The following is a 15,588-nucleotide window of genomic DNA, read 5'->3' as shown; positions in this document are numbered from 1 at the left end:
AGGAAGGAAGAAGCAAAGAAAATAACCCACCTCTAAAACCCCCAAATATCTCATCCTTCCCAAGTCCTATAAATGACCCTATAAAGTTAACCCAAGAAAATAACTGACATTGACATTTGCGTATATCTTTGGGACCATTAATGGTTCTTCTTCACAAAGTCTGCTGTGCTGCATGGTATCGTTGACTCATATGATTGAAAGTGTTTCCCATTTTACAGATGGGGCGACTGAGGCCCAATTGACACAGTGAGTGAGGGACAACACTGGGAATAGAGCTGTTTCTGGATTCGTGCTCATTCTACTTCCCTCACTGCTGTGTTCTCACCTCCATGCCGATTTTATAAATGAGGAAATGTAAGTGATGAGTAGAGTCATACCTCATGATGAGGAGGGACTACCTCCTCTTTATTCTACCTTCATGGAACCCCCTCATTGTTTAGCAGTTAGCACAGAGGAGGAGTCAATAATTATCTGCTGAGAGAAGGGACAGTTAGATCCATGTATACTAGAAGAAGAAACTCAGAGCTAAATATGCACACACACATGCACACACACATTCACTCTTACAGGCATCAGGAATCTGGTTTTGCTTGAATTATTCGAGTCTCTTGTTTCTCTCTGATTTTCCTGCCCAGCCTGTTGCTTGGCTTTGTCAGATATTTCAGGCCAAGACATTTCCAGAATGATGTCATCAGCCAGATCTTCTTTCATATCAGAAATCAACGTCTTTAATCCTGCATCTCAAAGAAAGGGAAGGAACGACAAAGCAAAGCTTATAGATTATCCCACCATCACTATTAAATGGGTCCTATCTGTCTAGCCTTCTCATGGAGGGAAAGGGTGGGAATGGAGCCACCAGCCAGAGCCTCAGTCTGGAGCTTCTACATTGGCAAAACTCAAACTAATCAGTTAGTCACAAACCTGTGACCTGGGTGTGTTCACAGACTCGTGCCTGCGCTGACATTTCTGATTTTAATCCAGCGTTTAACTGAAGGCTTTCATTTATCCTTGTTAGCAGTATTTGGTCTATCAGAAATAGCATATTTAAACACTAACAATTCATCTTGGAAACAAGAGGAAAGACAAGTGTTTGGTTGGCCAAAAAAGTTGGTTCACGGTTTTTCCGTAAGATGTTACTTTTTGGCCAACCCAATACAATTTTTGCTTTTCTTGTTTCAACAATAACAGCAAAATCCCCCCAAACCTATTTAATATGCTAGGCAAAATTTGGTGGTAATGTATGTGTTTGTCTCTCTACTGAGATATAAATATATAAATACGTGTTCTTTCCACATGTTCATATATACCCCAAATTTGCAAGGAGGAAAATCATTCTATAATAGGCCATGGCCTGCAGGTAAATGGAAGTTTCTATGAATTCTAGGAGTCTTCCACATATATAATTGGGAGAGATTTTCCTCAGAAGACCAGAAGAAGCTGGTCAGATCAGCGGGCAAAGAATTTTGATCACAGCAATAGAGCTCGGTAAGAGATTTCACCCTGTAGAAGCAAGAACCTTGGATACACTGGTGTTTGTGTTGCCGCACCTTCTTTGATTTCACTTTACTTTAAATGTTCTCGTAGTTGGAGGGTAAGATTAGAGCTCATCTGGTCCAGTGTTTCTGCAAGTTTTCTGAAGATAAGACCCAGTGGAGGTCTGGGCCTCCGTCCATACCAACTAAGTCAGCATCTCCAGGGCAGACTCCTGACTATGAGCATATTTAAGAAGCCCTCCAGGTAATCTGTATCATTAGGGAGGAAATACTGACCCAGTACCTGTGAATACATGCAGCTAGTTAGTGGTGGAACTGGGCGGACACTGAGGCCCCCTCATTCTAAACCAGGCGCTCTCTACTTTACCCACCTGTGTCTTTGATGAGCAAAATTGGGCTTTCTAGAAAGATCCATGTGCAGGATTTAGGAGGCTGAAGTTCTGGACCTGTGTGTCCTTGTGGAAGTGTCTTCAATTCTCTCAGTCCTGAATCCCCATCTATATAAGTCAGAGCTAAGATAAGACCTCGGAGGCTTTTTCCAGCTTTCTCCTCCTAAGAGACAATTGGAATTGCTGCGGGACATTCCCCAAAGCAGCGGCTGCTTCTTATTGATCTCTGATTCCCTAGCACCCAGCATTTAAACTCAATAAATGTTTGTAGAAATAAAATTAAATATGAATGTAGCATATTGAATCATGTGGTCCTCAATACAAAACTTTTTCATGTTCTTGTCTTTTCCAGGCTTTTATGTGTAACAGTGATTTTTATAATAGTAAACCTGTAGTAACAGAGCAGTACTGTTGTGAAGGTTTATTACATATATGGGCATTTTGTTTCTCTGGTACATCCTTGAAAACTCTATCTTTGGATTTGAGTCATTTAAAAATGAGTCACTATCTTTAAGAACTCCTAGGGAAGGAACCTCTTACCTTTTCTCCAATGTCCAACCTGAAAAATGAGGCATTTAAGTCACAGCCTCTGTTTTCTTTAAAAAAGAAAAACAGACAAAATTGTTGTTTTCCATTTAGCGTATTCACATGTCCTGGGGAACAGGCCATTTCCAGGGAAGTATATTATGATTTAAAGCCTTACAACTTCCAAATTCATTTAAGAAACCCGGGAGGTCAGCCCATCCTCTTCGAGGCTGCTATTAATTTAAACCTCCTGTGTGGGTACAATACAGGTGCAAGGTTTTAAAGGTGTCAGGAAATGAGGCAATGGGAGCCATTGGGCACTGGCCTGAAACATGACTTCATGACTCACAAGATGGCCCGAGCAGGAGCGGGACCAGAGGAGGGTCACATGTGGATAGAATTCTTCAGGTAAAGCTAGCAGGTCGGTAGGAATTCTTTTTCTCCATCTGGTCCGTTTGATGGCTTCACAGGATGATGGGGGGAGCTGGAGAGGATGAGGGAAGTGGTGAGGAGGAAGAGCTAGCATCTAACCAGCATGGAAGGCTGTGAAGTCCTAATTCAAGCTCTCCACTGGCTTCATCTTGATCATGTTAAAAGGAGATGAAACTTCCCAATGCTGCAGCCTCTGGCACATTCTTTATCCATATTTTGAGAAAGAAAGGCAGTCAACAAAACAAGGAATGCCAAATGTGTGATACTTTGCAGACCTGGGGAGGGAACCTTTTCTTTTAGTATGTAGTTAAATGCTGTGATCATTTGGTCCTTTTTCAAGATTTTAAGTAAACTGTTTGAAATGAAATTGTTAGCACCAGGGTTGTGTCAGAAAGCAAAATTCATGACTCGTCTCTAGCTTTCTTATGCGAACCTGTAGGGGTGTTATTTGTGAACTGGCACCGTCAAGGACATTCTCAGGAATGATCGGTATACACGTGAGACTTCCCAGAGACCACCGGTTCATTACAGATATAACCTTTCATAGGCAGCGATGCAAAGAAAGATTCGGCTAACTCGGCGACTTGAGTTCCAGAAGATGCTAGAATAGGGCCTTTAGAAGAACATCTGAAGGGTACCACCTGCCCCCTCCCTGCCCAAAGCCACCTTTTCTCCATTTTCAATCTCTCTCCTGTTTCCCCACATGGCGCTGACCTCTCTCCAATCCAGCTCCCATTTCCAAAGACTGGAATTTTTGTCTTTGCCTACATACATTTCTAGTGGTTGCATTCTATTGATAATTCTCTTCTTCAATTAGAATACAAATCCCTGAAAGGAAAGAAATGTGCTTATCCTTTTATTTGTACCCTTTTATTTGTGCTACCTCACAAAATGTCCTATATGAGCTCAAAAGCAGTTTCTAACTTGTCCGATAAGATAACCTTGTCTCGTTGGAGAGTCTGCCTGATTTGGGCACACTTTTCAGACTTTGTCACATCACCACACTTGTACAAATGTCCTGAGTGGATCATGAGTTGCAAATCCATTGACAAATCTTCCTGAACAAAATGAGAGAAAAGTTAAAGCTGAGAAGAGGGATTAGGTTGAAGACCCCCAAATATAAGGGGCTCTTCTAGTTGTTTGCATGTTTTGCCTATAAATATGATGGTGGAGATTGTATCTCTTTCATCTGTAAAATAATTGGTATAATGCTTTCTGTGAAATGGGCAGCATAAACATTTGTAGGATAAAACTGGGAAAATACTTGAATCACTTCCATTTCTGTTATAGCTACCATCGCCTTCATTCTTTCTGGCTGAGAAACTGATGAAGATTAGACTGAACCTCAACTTGTCCAGTTCAAAACCTGTGTCTGAGCCAGGTGGGAAGAACCACAGACCTTGGTGAAGCTGATACCTGGGAACCTGAATGTGCTCGCCTAATCTGCATAGTAATTTCATTCATACACATCTTCACTTTCCCTTGGCAGGGGGGATTTTGGTGATGGCAGTCTCCAAACAACCCACTTACATGAGTTCACTGACAAGCAGAGTTGAATAAAAATGTAAAGTGTACCCTCCCAGCCAAACGGACCAGGAGAACAATTATAGCCAACATAAGAGAATTCATATTCTAGTTCTTTGGACACCCAGACTCCTAAGTCTCTCATAAAAGTCAGAAGAAAGATCTCCAAGAATAGAAAAGAGTGGAGTAAGAGGCTATTCAGACCAGCTGAGAAAGCCAGCAAGATTTGCCATGGATCAGACTAATGTGTATTTGGGAAGTATTTATGCCAAGGAAACCACTTGTACACTAAAATTCTGGTCTTTGTAATAAAAAAAGTTTTGCTTTTTGGAAAGATTAATAACATCCACAGATGAATCAGTGCTCCAGGTGCCTTCTGTCTAAATGGCTTACAAGGCTGGGGTGGCAGAAAAAGAATGGACATGGTGATCCATGCTTTGCACACATGAAAATCCCATGTGTTACTTCTGTTTTCTGGGTCTAGCCTTCTCTTCCTTGGGGGGTTTTAGTCACTGGAGACACATGAATTAGTTGCAAAGCTAAATTCTGCTTAGTCTTAATACAAGAATGCAGGGCATAAGGGAAATTCCAGGGTGAAGACACCTCCCTAGGGACCAGATGCAGATGGGCACACTCACTGCCTCCACGACTGCCACCCAGATCCAAGCCACCGTCATCTTCCAACTGGATGACTGTGCTAGCCCTCCCATAGGTCTCCCTGCTTCTCAACCTTCCTTCCCACCCTTGTTTTTAATACCAGAGCCAGAGGAAGTCTTTTACAATGAAAATAAGGGAATGTCAAGTTTCTGAACTCCCACGATAGGTTAAGATATGGGATGCCCGGTTAAATTTGAATTTCAGATAAATAACGAACAATTTTTAGCATAACTGTCTCTAAAGTTTCATGGGACATATTTACACTAAAAAATTATTTCTTTGCATTGCTTTCCTATTGTTATAACTGTTTGTATTACTTTCCTATTGCTATAACAAAGTTGCACAAATTTAGCCGCTTAAAACCCCACAAACTTATTATCTTACAGTTCTGGAGATCAGAAGCTAAAAATCGAGGTGTTGACAAGATTGAATTCCTTCTGGAGGCTCTCGGAGAATATCTGCTTCCTTGCCTTTTCTAGGTTATTGAGGCAGCTTGAACTCCTTGGCCTGTGATGCCTTCCTTCATCTTCAAGGGCAACCATCACATCACTCTAACCTCAACTTGGTCCATCACATCCGCTTCTCCAACTTGTCTGCCTCCTTCTTCTGTTTCTCAAGGGTCCTTGTCATGACATTGGGCTCACCTCACTAATCCCAGATAATATTCCCATCTCTAGACCTTTAACGTAACTACATCTGCAAAGTCCCTTTCGGCATATACGGTAAGAGTTTCCATATAAAGTAATAAGTTCTTGGCATGAAGATGTGGACATTTGGGGGGAGTCATTGTTCTTTCTATCGCAGTGTTTATCAGAAATTAAAATTTCACTGGTATCCTGTGTTTTTATTTGATAAATCTGCCCCCCTCCCCGCCCATCGCGTCCATCTTACTCAGAGGAAAAGACCATTCCCCTCCACTGGCTTGCAGAGCTCCCCATGATGTGACCCCTCATTCACTCCATTCTAGCCACACTGCCTTCTTTCTGTGCCTTGAATGCTTTCAGGCATGCTCCTTCTTAGAATTTTTTCTTGGCGTTCTCTCCCCTCTACCCCACCCATGCCATCTCTGCATGTCCCACTGCCTCATTGCCTTCACATCCTTGGAAGTGTCACCTTTTCCATGAAGCTTTCCCTCAGTTCTCTCTCTACCAACCACTGGCGCTCCCTAAACTCCCTCACTTTATTTTTCTTCATAACACTAACCGCTATCTGAAGGGCTGTCTATTTTGCTTTTGTATTTTGTTGATTGCCTCTATTTTCATCTACTCTTTGGCCACTACTAGAATATATGTTCTATTTTGCTTTTGTATTTTGTTGATTGCCTCTATTTTCATCTACTCTTTGGCCACCACTAGAATATATGTTCCAGGAGGATTTTATGCCTTCGTATATCTCCCATGTTTAAAGAGTCCCTAACACATCAGAGGCACTCAATAAGTATTTGTTGGATGAATGAATGAACGAATGAATGAATGAACAAATGACATATTTCTGGAGTGGATGAAGTTATGGCCTATCTTTTCTTGCCAGATCTAAGAAGTATTTTGTTGCTCATATTTTGTGCATTGAAGTGAAACCTAAACAAACAATCTTAATAAGCTCATCTAAAAATAGGAGTGATTCCTGCCTTGTGATTTATAGGAATCTATTAATGATTACATAAGATTGGGAGGCAAGCAGTTATTATTGCTTTTGCAACAGCTGCCCTTCCCCTGCTCTGATACTCTAATGCAGTTCCAAGGCATAACTGTCACATTTCTCATTTTAGTGGCTAGGCTTGGTTCCAGCGAATTAAAATTTTCATGTGGTCTTTGTGATTAAACTAATAACAAACAAGCTTCAAGAAGCCACTTTCAAAGTCTTCTAATTCATTTTTTTCTTAAATGTGGAGTACTTCTTTATTAAATCTTCCAACTATGCAATTTTTATAGATCTGAATGGTACCATTCTGGAGAATTTACATGAACCTTTTTCTTAGGGTCAAGGGCCTTAAGGAGAATTGATGGAGATTAGGAAGAGAGAGGATGGAGGCTTTCCTTCAATATAACCCTTTCTAAGAATATATCACCGTGAGTCTGGATTCCATATTTGGCAGTTCATACAAGAGTCATGTGGAAGTCTTGCTGACTTATGTTTCTGAACCAACATTTCTAACAATCTGACAATAGGGCTTCCAAGAAAGAAAGCAGATTTCAAAACACTCCTAAAGAAAGAAAATAAGGACAAAAGATTATAATGGAAGTTTCTGGAATACTTAAGTCTCTCAATACATATTCGAATGAATGAACGAATAATTAAATGAACACATCCATGAATAAAAGACCTCAACAGCGACATTTCTGGTTACCCCAGAAAGTCCAGTGTCTGTGACTCTCCACATGTATTGTGTCTTGTCTGTTATTATTTCTAACATAGATATTGCCTTTTATCTCAGGATATAACCAGATGGAAGCCCTCTGGCTCAGACAGTTTTTAGAATGCAGACAGTAAACGTTTACGTAGGCAAGGATGCCCCACTCTCTGAACTGCTCCGTGGTTTATCTTAGAATCCCAAGCATTTGAAATGAATACATTCCTCTTTCTCCTGCTGACATGGGAGGCAAGTGAAAGATCTGCTGCCTAATATTAGACAGAAAAGCAGAGTTCTGTCAAAGTCATGTGCCTTTCTCGCTTCCTCCAATGCGCCAGATCATTCTCTTCTCCAAATTCTGTAGCATTTAACAGGTGGAATTTGGCATTTTGACCCTTCACTACATCCTATTATATATTTTCCCAAAGTATAAGTCTTGGGTAACCAACAAGATTGGACAGTATAGCAGTGTGGAAAGATTTAAGGCTTTGGAGAGTGAAGACCAGTAGGCAAATCCTGAATTGTGCTATCAGTAGATGCAGGTTAGTTATTTTTCTCCATTCTATTACATTGCATTTCTACCTATAAAATGGGAATAATAATCCATGCTTCATGTAGCAAGAACGACACGAGACAACGTGTATTGAAAGGATTAGCAGTGAACCACAACATAATATGTGCTCAATACGTATTTATTTTTCTCTCTAAAGCACAAAAGCTGTGACTCACATTACCCACAGCTTAGGGAGAAGCAGGGAGGAAGTGCTCATAAGTAAGGATGGATTGTTTGATTATAATTTGATTATTGAGCTTGGGAAGCATTTCAAATTTTTGATTCTCTGTCCTTAGTCAAAAGTAAACTAGAGTTTTACATTTTATCAAGGGTCAGCCCATGAACTGTAAATAGGATGGCACTCTTCTCACACCAGGAAGTCCCTCTAACAAGTAAGAGAGGATTTTAGAAAAGACGGTTTTCTGGAGGCTATACATGGAAGATATTTCCACCACCAAGCAGCCTTAAAAGGATGCACTTCTTGCAGCACAGAGTACTGATTTCTTCTTCAGGAAGATAACATCTTTTCACCTTTCAAAGCACCTGGACAAACCAGGTGATAGGTGTAAACATACTTGGGTTTTCATTTATTGAAACTATCAGAAAAGAACTTGCCAAAATTGAAATAATGCTTTCCCACCAAAAAGGAACATTGTGTGCTTAAAATAAAATATTTTCCTGTCTTGCTAATACCCATATCTAAACCTGCTGTGCCTCTGCATTTTTCTAGGTACTTCAGAGACACAGGCTACAGGGGATGAGGAACATTTGTGTGAAATGTGGGTGGCATGCAAAGGTGTCACCAAAGTTCAGCCTTTGCTCTCTTTAACCATTGGGTTGGAAGATGCAGCTCTGCCCTTCTGTGGATTCAGAAGTAGGGTAATGTGTGGGTGTGCCACTCATGACAGCAAATTTCCCCAGTGTATCTGCCTCTTTTTCAAATCACTTGGTTATGGGCCATTGAGATTGACATTTATTACCACCTAGGGCTTTTCCAATGCCTGCACGCTTACTATGCACACACCCACACTTACTATTTAAAAGTCAGATCATGTTTCTGTTTTAAAACAATATAAATTCAGCCTGGTGGCCTGCCTTATTCACACAATCAGCTCTAAATGCCTTTTTGGTTTGAAAAGTAAAGATTTATCATCATTGATGATGTTTAGAAAGGATACAATACAGGCTCATCATCATCACTATATACACTTATATAAGCTGCTACTGTGTGACAAGCATCATATTTATTGAATTAAATTAAATTAATTAATTTATATTATTAGTTTACTATTTCATTTCCATGCCAACTTTGTGAAGCAGGTATCGGCATTATTCCCATTTTACAGATGAGGCTACTGAGTGCTAGACAGGTTAGGAAACTTGTCCAGAGGTCACACAGCTCGTTCTTGGTAAAACTGAGAAAGAAATCGTATTCGTTTTCTAAGGCTGCCATAATGAAGTACCACAAACGGGGAGGCTTAAAACAGCAACTGTTATTGTCTCACAGTTCTGGAGGCTAGAAGTCTGAAATCAAGGTGTCAGCAGGGCCGTCTTCTCCGTGAAGCCTTATGAAAGTATTCTTTCTTGCCTCTTCCAGCTTCTGGTGGCCCCACGGGTTCCCTGGCCGGCAGCTGCATAACTCCAATCTCCACTTCCACCTTCACACGGCCTTCTTCCATCTGCGCCTACGTGATTCTGTGTCTTTAAACAGCATTCTCCCTGTGCGTCTGTGTCTGTGTCCAAATTTCCCTCTTCTTATTAAGGACACCACTCATATTGGATTAAACCAACCCTAATGACTTCATCTTAACTTGATTACATCTGCAAAGACTATTTCCAAGTAAGGGGTTATCTCATCCACAGGTTCTGGGGGTTAGGACTGCTAAATATCCTATTTTTTGGTGGAGGGGGATAGGGACACTATACCACCCAAAACAAAAATCCAGTCTGGGGTTTCCCTGGTGGCGCAGTGGTTGAGAATCTGCCTGCCAATGCAGGCGACACGGGTTCGAGCCCTGGTCTGGGAGGATCCCACATGCCGCGGAGCAACTGGGCCCGTGAGCCACAACTACTGAGCCTGCGCGTCTGGAGCCTGTGCTCCGCAACAAGAGAGGCCACGATAGTGAGAGGCCCGCGCACCGCGATGAAGAGTGGCCCCCGCTCGCCGCAACTAGAGAAAGCCCTCGCACAGAAACGAAGACCCAACACAGCCAAAAATAAATAAATTAAAAAAAAAAATCCAGTCCGTCTGGTTGTAGAATCCATTTTTTCATGGATTCTTCGCTGGAGGCAAATTCCTAAAAGGTTTTGCTCAGTGGGAGTGGACAGACTCTGGAGGGATGCACTCTGCAGAAAAGGGTGCTCATTGAGGTGCAGGATTTCCGACCTGTTTATCCATCACCTGACTCTACAGAGACCATTCAAACCCACCAACAGACCAAGACTCTACTAAACAAAGAAAGTAAGTCTGTACCAAATTCTGACTTGGGGCTCCTTTTACTCCCCAACTTTCACCAAAACTCCTTGGCTCCTAATGGTCCGCAACAAGAGAAAGCAGGGGCTTCCTCTAGGGTCTTGTTGCCCAGAAACCGCGTGGGTGGGGCGGTTGCTAGAGAGCCACGTGGCTGCTTTTTGCGGGGCAGGGGGCGAAGCTGCTGAATCGACAGGGTCTGGGCGCTGCAGCCTGGGAGAGCTTCACCTGTCTCAACTCCTCTAGGCACAGATTCCTGCCACTAGACTGCTGGGGTAGCCAGACTGGAATCTTTTTAAAGGTTAGCAACTTTGCCTGATGCCATCTGTCTTTCTCTCTCTCTCTCTCTCTGTCTCTGTGAGTGCTTGCTCCTGATTCTGTACAATGTGCAAATTTAGAGCTTCCTTGGAACAATGCCGAGGGAACAAACCTCAGCTCTGGCTTTCAGTCACCCCCAACTCTTTGTGGCAGCAGGGAATGGTTGGAGAATACAATGACATGAGTAACTGGGTCAAAATTTTACAAACTGCTAAGGGACCCTTAATTTTTCTGTTGGGGAAACTGAGGACTACAGAATTAATGCACGACCAAGGTCACACAGCTAGTGAGAGGCAAAACTGACACTAAGCCTTAGGTCTCTCTGATTCCCAATCTAGAGATCTCTTCAATAAATTAATGAATCGGTGCATTTTATAAACCTTTTCCTTTTCAAAGGGCTTTCAAAAAGCATTTCATCTTTTCCTCCCCACCACATAGTAATAAGAGAACTGATTCGAATCCATTAAGAGTAGCTCAGCACCTGGCATATACCCTTCGTACAAACCAATCTGGATTCAATTCTGCAAATGTTCTCTCTCAAGTCTCACATATTTTTGTTTATTCCTCTGTACCTTTGTATTCTGTTCAGGGTTAGCAAAGTTCAGAATTTGTTTTCCACACAATGGATGGTTTGGTTCCTGATAAGTGTTCCATGCTCTCCAATGCTTCCTGGAACTCACTACGGCAATAGACCCCAAGGCGACTGCCCGCCCATGTGCTTACGACTGGCAGTTGCTGCCTTTATTACTTTGGAATCCTCACCTCCCTCTCTGTTTCTGAGCTCATCTTTCTACCCCTGGTGGTTGTGGCTTTTGCCATTGCTCTGCCATAAGATATCTGAAAAGAACACAGGCTTTGAGTCATATAGATGTGGCTCTGTCACTAACTGAGCACGTGACATCTGTGTTCTCACAGGTACAAAATATACCAAAACAACAGAAGATACGCAACCTTTCTTAAAAAGGTGTGATGGTTAACAGGATAACAAAGGTTGAGTGCCTGGCACATAGTAGGTATTCAATAAATACTAGCTCCCCTCTAAGAAACCACATGGGAGGGTTGTGCTGAAGGTCCGTGCTCCTTTGCCTCGGCTAATGTTTGAGGTTATTCAGATTATGAAGCGACAGAGGCACATGTCGTATCAGCATTTAGAGGAGCGGTTTTGACACTCCCTGAAGGAGATGTATGGGTGGGGCAAAAGCATAGCAAAAATCCCAGCGAGACTGCATGATGTCTGAGGACCCTTCCAGCTCTGATACCATATGATGCTAGTAGTTGCTTGTGAACACTTTTTAGAAGAGCCTGAAAGAGATTAGGACAGTAAGAGAGAGAGCTGGGGACAGTTGGAAAACTAGGTATCATTGACTAAAAGAAAGAAAGTTGAATTTGTTGCATGTCAGTCATATGCCAGGTACTTCTTACTTTGTGTTTTCACAAACGTTATCCCATTTAGTGTTCGGAAGAACCTATAAGGTACGAATTATTATCCCATTTTTCAGATGAAAAATCTAGGCTCAACTTGTCCTAGTAGCTCATCTAAGTTGTGCAGCTCGTTCATGATGCAGAGAAATGTGAATTCAGGTTTCACATTCCATGGTGTCTCTTAGGAAGGCTGAGCCGAGCAACGTGCTGGCGGGGCTCAGGCTGAAGGTTTGGAGAAAAGGATTCAGGCAAAGCTGTGGAGCCCCAGTCACTGCTCCCTTTACCTGACTGACTGCAGTAGCAGATGGTTTCACCGGAATAGGGACACCTGCACCCCTCTTTGGGCATTTTTTTGAGACGATAAATGACATTTTTGGGCGAAGGGATTGCAATCGAGTAGACCAGCTGTCCTTGTTGGAGGGCATGGCCAGGTGATGCTCAGAGTAAATATTCCTGAGGTCCCATGAGATTCTCCTCCCTGACCATCAGGACAAGCCCTGCGAGTGAATGCAGAGTACATAGGCGCTCATATTTGCAGTCCATTATGGCTTATAAGCAGCCCCAACTTATTTCCAGGGGGTGAATTAGACAAAATGGCAACGACCATTGCAAATGAGAGAAATTGATTATGTACAAGATTTATTACTTCTTCAAAATGATTTGATCTTCCTTACCATCCATGTAATTTATTTCTTTGAAGTTTGGTCTGTTTTTCTTCACAAAAGACCTATAAGACATAAGTATTTATATTTAAATGTCTTGAAAGAAAAATAAACATCCTCGCAGGGTTATCTGCTGTACAAAAATCAAATCCTTATAGGGAGCTTTGGAAAAGTCATAGTCTAACTTGGTATTTTTACTTCTCAAGTGACCCATTAGAATATATTTCTGACGCACTTGAAATTGGTAATTTTATTTATTAAAGATCTTTGAGTCTATAAATGCTAACTTAAAAATATCAAAATTACTGTAACTGTGGATGTCTTTCTCCTTGAACTTGGTGATCAAGGTCGGGGGCAAATACTGGGATGAGTCTTGTTACCCCCAAACCACTCACCTAAACCATTGCCAATTTCCTTCCAGCCCAAACTAGTAATAACTTACACCTGAGTTAAGGAAATCTTCGCCCTTGGTTTGTAGAGCTTGGCTGAAGACCAAAGAGTGGCCTGAACCTCTGGGTCCAGTGGGTGTCACTTCTAGATGAACCATCTATCTTGAGCTCTTTCATTAGCCTTGGGTGGGTGGGTTCATATTTTTCTCTACCAAGGGAAAAACTGTTTTAAGAACCAAAGTAGAAAACATCTATTTTTCTTTGCTCTGTCTTTCTTTTGTTTCCGTTTTATCAAATACCATCTGGAAAACATGGAGAGATGATATATTGTGATATATGAATGTGTTCAGCATCATCGCTGGAATAAAGAGAGAGTTTAAAGCACAGTAAAGGGAAAATTATAGGACGAGCTGGTGGATTTTAACAGGCTAATGAGAGGATCATCAGCCAGTTCCAAGCATTCCCTAAAACTATATGTGCATCTAGCTGTTTTTGCTTTATTATTTGTTGAATTTCAGGATTTATGTATGTATCTTATTGAAAACGCAGAAAGATACCCTAGTAACTAAAGTTAGGCTGGCTTTTATCATTTCAATAGAATTTAGACAGCAAGTGACTATATTACAGGCAGTTGGCCTAGGGATTAATTTATGCTAGTTCCATATACATGAGTGCCTCCAAGTTTATATTATTTTAACCCAAGTCACTCCCGGGGATTGGAAGGAAAACAAATGGTTGTTTGCTGATACCCCCATGCTATATTATTGTGGCATTTGTCCTCAGCTAGTGAGATCTCTTCTTTTCCCAGAGTACCTCTAATGGGTTTGATAATAAATGCCAACGAATTTCTTGGAGACTGCCTGTTTTATAATCGTGACAGTTTGGGGATTACAGGACAACCAATATCTAGTTCCTATGGCGTGCATTCACTTAGAAGGGCTTGGACGTCTGCAAAACTCTTTGAAAGATCACATCCTTCTTGGGCTTTGAGTGTTTGTGTCCTGGGGTGTTTCAGGGTTGACCCTGGACAGCACTCGTGGTTATTAGTTCATGGTGTTCTTGGGAGGCGTTTGAAGTCAGCTGGAGCCCTGCTGATAGAGCTGCTGAGTGCAGCGGCGCATCGACATAATTTCATGATGTGTTTGCATCGAGGGCTCCGGTGCCCTTTCTGAGTGAGGTAAGCACTTTTGGAGTCAGCGTTGACAAAAGTTATCTGCTTGTTACCCACTTTGCAGGAGGCTTTCTGTTCTCCTGCTTCCCGGATGTTTTTCCCTCTTAGTTTCTCCACCAGTGATACCTTCTGATGTGCATTATTGGTGCTTATTGTTCAATGGTTTAGAAGTTGAAATGTAGCCAGAGATTTTCTTTCCATGCACCATTAATGATGTAAACCAGAGAGCTTCCTGCAAAGAAGATATGAAGTATTCTTTACTAAAATGGTGGAGTTTTTTCGTTTCATTAAACTAGTTTATTTCATTCATTCATCTAGGGACACTCCAGATTTCTGCGGCACCCAGGAGTTGGGGATGTCCTACAAACCCATCGCCTCCGCCCCCAGCAGCACCCCTGGGCCTGGCACCCCGGTCCCTACAGCCAGAAGTGTGCCAGAGTCACTGCCCCTTTCAGACCACTGTTTAACGACTGTGGACCGCCCTCCATGGGCTACGTGCAGGCAGTGAAACCACCTGGCCCCCAGGGCTCCCAGAGCACTTACACCGACCTGCTGTCGGTCATAGAGGAGCTGGGCAAAGAGATCCGGCCCATCCGACCTACGCTGGCAGCACGAGCGCCATGGAGCACCTGAAGAGAGGCATCGTCCATGCCCGGGCCCTAGGCAGAGAGTGCCTGGCAGAGACAGAGCGGCACGCCCGCACGCAACAGGACTCGACTCTGCCTCAGCATCTGGACCTTTCCGGGCCACTGCAGAGCACATGCTTCTCCCTGGCCTTCACCCCGCGTTGCACTTCCCGTCCTGGGCTTCCTGTCCTGTGTCACTTGGTGGGTGCCCTCCAGGAACCAGTGGGCGGCTCTCACTCCAGTCGGCAGCACTAACTGGAAAATCCCAAAGGAGTTAGCAGCGAGGTCACTGCGAATCCCACCCACGACCTGCCAAGAGTGTTGATCCAACTGGAGCTTTCCCCCTTCTGGGGCCCCCGCCACTCAGCACTTACCCAGGACTTCTCACCGCTTTTCCCAGACCCCTTCTCCCCAGCAGGGCCTCAGAAGGCCTGTCGCCTCCCAGCCCTGTCTCCTGGGCCATGGCGACTCTTTTCTCAGTGCGTCTTTTGCTAAATATGCCCTTTTTGTCTAAATAAAAGATAATTTGGAAAAAAAAATTGATATTCATTAAATAAAAATAATACAGTTTTCCCTACATTTATTTGAAGAACTGCTCCTTTGATTA

At 42.7% G+C, this 15,588-nt stretch overlaps 1 pseudogene; it reads left to right on the top strand.

The window, feature by feature from the left end:
- The first annotated feature begins 14,710 nt into the window (after positions 1-14,710).
- On the top strand, positions 14,711-15,236 carry LOC137776226 (cyclin-dependent kinase 2-associated protein 2 pseudogene; annotated as a pseudogene).
- The last annotated feature ends 352 nt before the right edge of the window (positions 15,237-15,588 follow it).

The sequence above is a fragment of the Eschrichtius robustus genome, chromosome 14 (assembly GCF_028021215.1).
Source record: "Eschrichtius robustus isolate mEscRob2 chromosome 14, mEscRob2.pri, whole genome shotgun sequence".
NCBI lineage: Eukaryota > Metazoa > Chordata > Mammalia > Artiodactyla > Eschrichtiidae > Eschrichtius > Eschrichtius robustus.
The sequence above is the reverse complement of the archived record's forward strand: the minus strand, read 5'-3'. Positions and strand labels throughout refer to the sequence as shown.